Genomic DNA, 6,812 nt, shown 5'->3' on the forward strand with positions numbered 1-6,812 from the left:
TGTTTATAATTTATAATATATTTTTATTTCATATAAAGAGAATATTTAGAATGTTTTCAACACAAATAATAAATATCTAAAGTGATTAATATCCCAATTACCTGATTCAATCATTATATCTTGTATGCATATATTAAAATAGAACATGTACCCCTTAAGTATGTACAATTATTACTTGTCAATTAAAAAACAGACACTTCTCAAAAGAAGACATTCATGCAGCCAACATTCATATGAAGAAAAGCTCAACATCACTGATCACTAGAGAAATGCAAATCAAAACCACAATGAAATACCATCTCACATTAGTCACAATGGCTATTATAAAAAGTAAAAAAATAACAGATGCTGGCAAGATTTTGGAGGAAAAGGAGCATCTATACCCTGTTAGTGGGGGTGTAAATTAGTTCAGTCATTGTGGAAAATAGTGTGGCAATTCCTCAAAGAACCAAAAACAGAAATACCATTTGACCTGGCAATCCCATTACTGAGTATATACCCAAAGCAATATAAATCATCATATTATAAAGATGCATGGCCACATATGTTCATTGCAACACTATTCACAATAGCATACATATGGAATCAACATAAATGCCCATCAGTAACAGACTGGACAAAGAAAATTTGGTATATGCACCATGGAATATTATGCAGCCATAACAAAGAATGAGATCATGGCTTTGCAGAAACATGGATGGAGCTTGAGGCCATTATCCTTAGCAAACTAATGCAGGAACAGAAAACCAAATATTACATGTTTTCACTTATAAGTGGGGGCTAAATGATGAGAACACATGGGCAAATAGAGGGGAACAACACACACTGGGGCCTACTTGAGGCTGGAGGGTGGGAGGAAGGAGAGAATCAGGAAAAATAACTAATGGGTACTAGGCTTAATACATGGGTAATGAAATAATCTGTTCAACAAACCTCCATGACATGTTTACCTATGTAACACACCTGCATATATACCCCTGAACTTAAAAGCTAAAAAAAAAAGAAAAAACAGAAAAAATATATTTATAGTGAACCTGTAGGTACAGTTTTTAACCCCATGACAACCAGAAGAATTAATAATTGTCAAGACCTTGAAACCATTTTTATAAAAGCTTAATTTAGTTTTAATTTAGACATGCTTTTGTGAATAATACAAATGCAGCAACCAAAGTTTAAGAAAGGATCTCAAAGATGAGTGAAGATTCTTTACACACCAATCAGTTAAACATTTTTTAGCAGGCACAGTAACAGGCAATCTGTTTCCCTAAAATTATCTTTGAGAACTTGAGCTCTTGTAGGATGCTTTTGTGATGGTTTATGATGACATCAAATACAATTCTTTTTTTTGTTTTGTTTGTTTTGTTTTTTGTTTTGTTTTCTTTTTTTTTTATTATTATACTTTAAGTTCTGGTACATGTGCATAAGTGCAGGTTTGTTATAGTTTATTATGCCATGTTATGTTGTCGTGCACCATCCAATCGTCTATCATTCATCATTTATCATGTTAACATCCCGCAAGGCAATCCCTCCTCCTCCCCCTCCATGATTAGGCCAGTGTGTGATGTTTCCTTCCGAGTCCAAGTGATTATTGTTCAGTTCCCACTATAAGTGGAATGCCAATGTGTTGGTTCTTTTTGTATAGTTTGCTAAGACTGATGGTTTAAGTCTGCATCCAGTCGCCTACTTTGGACTAAACTCATCCTTTTTATGGCTGCATAGTATTCATGGTGTATATGTGCACATTTTTTAATCCAGGTCTTCACTGATGGACATTTGGGTTGATTCAGTCTTTGCTGTTGTGAATAGTGCGCAATATTTTAAGTTGCATGTGTCTTTTTAATTATTAATGCTTTGGGTATATACCAGTAGTGGGATGGCTGGCTCACTAGTACTTAGTTTGGATTGAGGAATTGCCATACTGTTTTACTAATGGTGAATAGTTTTACAATCCAAAACAGTGTAAAAGTGTTCCTCTTTCTCACATTTTTGTTGTTCCTTGACTTCTTAATGATTGCATTCTTGTGTGAGATGGTGTTCCCATTGTGGTTTGTTTGCATTTCTCTGATGGCCAGTGATGATGAGATTTTTTTCATTGTGTGTATGATGTCTTCTTTTGAGAAATGTCTGTTTCATATTTTGATTTTGATGGGGTTGTTTGCTTTTTTCGTATATTTATTAGCCTTTGTCAGATGGTCGGTTGCAAAAATTTTTCCTTCTGTAGGGTTGCTGTTCACTCTGATTTCTTTTGCTGTAAATTCTTCTTTTTTCCATTGTCAATTGGCTTTTGCTGCCGTTGCTTTTGGTGTTTTAGCATGAAGTCCTTCCCATTCCTATGTTGAATGGTACTACTAGATTTCTTCTAGGGTTTTATGGTATTAGGTCTAACATTTAAGTCTTAATCCATATTGATTAATCTTCGTATAAGGGGTAAGGAAGGATCAGTTAGCTTTCTCTTATGGCTAGCCATTTTCCCAGCACTTTATTAAATAGAGAATCCTTTCCCATTTTTGTTTCTCTCGGTTTTGCGGCTTTATTTTGAGGACTCTGCTCTGTTCCTGGATCTATATCTCTGTTTGGTACCAGTACCAATGCTGTTTTGGTTATGTAGCCCTTGTAGTATAGTTTGAAGTTCAGGGTAGCGTGGAACTCAGCTTTTTTTGATTGTTCTGGCAATGCGGGCTCTTTTTTGGTCCATTATGAACTTTAAGCAGTTTTTTCTTATACTTCTTGTGAAGTATAATCTGGTAGCTTGATGGGGATGCATTGAAATCATAATAATCCTTGGGCATATGGTGACCTATTTTCGCGAATTGATTCTTCTTCCATGAGCATGGTATGATTTTCCCTTTGTTGTGTCCTCTTATTTCACTGAGCCGTGGGTTTGTAGTTCTCTGAAGAGGTCTTGAATCCCTGTTAAGTTAGGCATTCCTAGGTATTTGTTCTTTGAAGCATGTGAATGGAAGTTCATCATGATTTGGTCTCTTGCTTGTCGGTTACTGCTGTGAAGAATGCTTGGTGATTTGACATCTTAATTTGTATTCTTTATCATCTTAATGTTGTGATTTTGGGCTGAGTGATCATGGTTTGTTTTTCTAAATATCTATATATTTTCATCTTGCATATACATGGGTCATTGATCTTCTTTCCTAACTGGTATACTTCCTTTTTGATTTCTTTCTCTTGCCTGAATTGCCCTAAGCCAGAATTCCAACAATATGTTGGAATAAGAAGTGTGAGAGAGGATCCTGTCTTGTGCCAGTTTATCAAAGGGAATTTTTCCAGTTTTTGCCATTCAGTAGATATTAGCTGGTGGGTTTGTCATAAAGAGCTTCTTATTTTTTGAGGTACGTTATGCAAACCGATTATTGGCGTTTTTAGCATGAGGGCTGTTGAATTTTGCAAAAGCTTTTGATCTATGGATAATCATTGTTTCTTGTCTTTGTTCTGTTATATGGCTGATAGTTTATGATTTGCTACATGTTGAACCAGCCTTGCATCCAGGGATGAAGCCCCACTTGATCATGGTGGATTAAGCTTTTGATGTGCTGCTGATTGGTTTTGCCAGTATTTTATTGAGATTTTGCATCAGGTTCATCAGGGATATTGTCTAAATTCTTTTTTTTTGTGTCTTGCGCAGGCTTTGGTATAGGATGATGTTGGCCTCATAAATGAGTTAGGGAGGATTCCTCTTTTCTATGATTGGAATGTTCGAAGGAATGGTACCAGCTCTCCTTGACCTCTGGTAGATTCAACTGTGACAATCTGGTCCTGGACTTTTTTTGGTGGTTAGGGTATTATATGCCTCATTTCAGAGCTGCTGTATTGGTCTATTCAGGGATTAACTTCTTCTGGTTAGTCTTTGATGGTAAGTGTCCAGGATTATCCATTTTTCTAGATTTTCTAGTGATTTGCATAGAGGCGTTTATTAATATTTCTAATGGTTGTTTGTATTCTTGGGTCAGTGGTGTTTCTATCATTTTTTTATTGCATTATTTGATTCTCTCTCTTTTGCTTTTTTTGCTTGCTGTGGTCTGTCAATTTTTTGACTTTTCAAAAACCAACTCCTGGATTCATGATTTTTTGGAGGGTTTTTTGTGTCTCGTATCGTCTTCAGTTCAGCTTGTCTTAGTTATTCTTGCTTCTGTAGCTTGTTGAATGTGTTTGTCTTGCCTCTTCTAGTTCTTTTTAATTGTGATGTTAGGGTTCAATTTTGATCTTTCTGCTTCTCTTGGTGGGCTTTAGTGCTCTTAAATTTCCTTACATGCTTTAAATGTGTCCCAGAGATTCTGGTATGTTGTATCTTTGTTCTAATTGGTTTCAAAGAAACTTTATTCCGTTTCATTTGTTATGTTACAGTGTCATTCAGGAGCAGGGTTGTTCAGTTTCCATGTAGTTGAGCGGTTTTGATTTTCTTAGTCCTGAGTTCTAGTTTGATTGCACTGTGGTCTGAGAGACAGTTTGTTATAATTTCTGTTCTTTTACATTTGCTGAGGAGTGCTTTATTCCGATTATGTGGTCAATTTGGAATAAGTGTGATGTGGCTGAGAAGACTGTATATTCTCTTTTGTGGTGGAGTGTCTATAGATGTCTATTGGGTCGCTTGGTGCAGAGTAGTCAATTCCTGGATATCCTTGTTAACTTTCTGTCTCGTTGATCTGTGAATGTTGACAGTGAGTGTTGAAGTCTCCCATTATATTTGTTGGGAGTCTAAGTCTCTTTGTAAGTCTCTAAAGGACTCGCTTTATGAATATGGGGTGCTCTGTATGGGTGATTATATATTTAGGAGAGTTAGCTTTCCTGTTGAATTGATCCTTTACATTATGTAAGGCCTTCTTTGTCTCTTTTGATCTTTGATGGTTTAAAGTCTGTTTTATTCAGAGACTTAGGATTGCAACCCTGTTTTTTTTGTTCTCCATTGGCGCTAGATCTTCCTCATCCCTTTATTTTGACCATGTATGTCTTGGCCATGTGGATTGGGTCTCCTGACTACAGGCAGACTGATGGTCTTGACTCTTTATCGTGCAGTCTGTGTCTTTTTAATTGGAGATTTAGTCCCATTTAATTTAAGGTTAATATTGTTATGGTGAACCTTGATCCTGGCATGATGAGTATTAACTGGTTATTTGTCTCGTTAGGTTGATGCCACTTTCTTCCTAGCCTCGATGGTCTTCATTTTGGCATGTTTTTGCATGGCTGGTACCGTTGTTCCTTTCATGTTTAGGACTTCTTCAGGGTATCTTGTAAGGCTGGCTGTAGTGACAAATCTCTAGCATTGCCTTATCTGTAAAGGATTTTTTCCCTTCATATGAACTTAGTTTGGCTGGATTGAATTCCGGGTTAAATTCTTTTCTTTAAGACGTGGAATATTGGCCCCCACTCTCTTCTGGCTTGTGGAGTTTTGCAGAAGATTGCGTTAGTCTGATGGCTTCCTTTGTGGTCTGACCTTTCTCCTGCGCCCTTAAGATTTTTTCCTTCATTTCAACTTTGGTGAATCTGGCAATATGTGCCTGGGTTGCTCTCTGGAGGCATATCTTTGTGCGTTCTCTGTATTTCCTGAATTTGAATGTTGGCCTGCCCTACTAGGTTGGGGAAGTTCTCCTGGTGATATCTGAAAGTGTTTTCCAACTTGGTTCCATTTTCCCTCACTTTCAGGACCCCATCAGGCGTAGATTTGGTCTTTTTAATAATGCCATACTCTTGCGCTTTGTTCATTTCTTTTTTTCTTTTCTTTTGGTTTCTCTTCTTGTTCATTTTCATCATTTGATCTCAATCGCTGATACTTTTCTCCAGTTGATCGAGTCGGTACTGAAGCTTGTGCATTTGTACGTATTTCTCCGTGCCATGGTCTTTCATCTCTGTCATTTGCTTATGATCTTCTCTGCATTATTGTCTAGCGTCAATTCTTCCACTTTTTTTCGATTTTAGTTTCTTTGCGCTGGGTACATAATTCTCTCCTATACTCTGAGAAGTTGAGGACTGAAGGCCTTTTCTCTCATCGTCAAGTCATTCTCTACCAGCTTTGATTCCATGCTGGCGATGGTGGCTGCACTCTTTGCAGGGGGAGATGCGCTTTTTTTTGATTTCCAGTTTTCTGCCCTGCTTTTCCCATCTTTGTGGTTTTATCTGTCTCTGGTCTTTGATGATGGTGAATAGCTGATGGTTTTGTATAGGTGTCCTTCCTGTTTTGATAGTTTTCCTTCTGACAGTCAGAGGATTCTGTTGGGTCTGTTGGAAATTGCTTGAGGACTCCAAGACTGTTTGCCTGGTATCAGCGCAGAGGTGACAAGGAATAGAATATGCTGAACAGCGAGTGTACCTGGTCTGATTTTCTTTGGAAGTTTCTTCAGGGGTGTACTCTACCCTGTGAGGTGTCGGGGGGTCAGACTGCCCCTAGTGGGGGATGTCTCCCAGCTAGGCTACTCAGGGGTCAAGGACCCACCTGAGTAGGCAGTCTGTCCATTCTCAGATCTCAACCTCCGCGTTGGGAGATCCACGGCTCTCCCCAAAGCTGTCAGACAGAGTTGTTCGCGTCTGCACCGGCCCCCGCTGCTTCCCCTGTTGGTCTTCAGCTGTGCGCTGTCCCCAGAGGTGGAGTCTCAGTTGAAAATGCAGAAATCACCGGTCTTCTGTGTCGCTCGTGCTGGGAGTTGGAGACGGGAGCTGTTCCTATTCTGCCATCTTGCTCCGCCCTTCCAAATACAACAATTCTTATGCAATATGTTTCTGGGAAAATTCTACATTTTAATATTTTTTCTTATCTGATTTCTACATAAAAGTAGTTTTCCAAATATAAATATATTGAGAACGTTTCA

This window comes from Rhinopithecus bieti, unplaced genomic scaffold (assembly GCF_001698545.2).
Source record: "Rhinopithecus bieti isolate Rb0 unplaced genomic scaffold, ASM169854v2 scaffold_35322, whole genome shotgun sequence".
Lineage (NCBI taxonomy): Eukaryota > Metazoa > Chordata > Mammalia > Primates > Cercopithecidae > Rhinopithecus > Rhinopithecus bieti.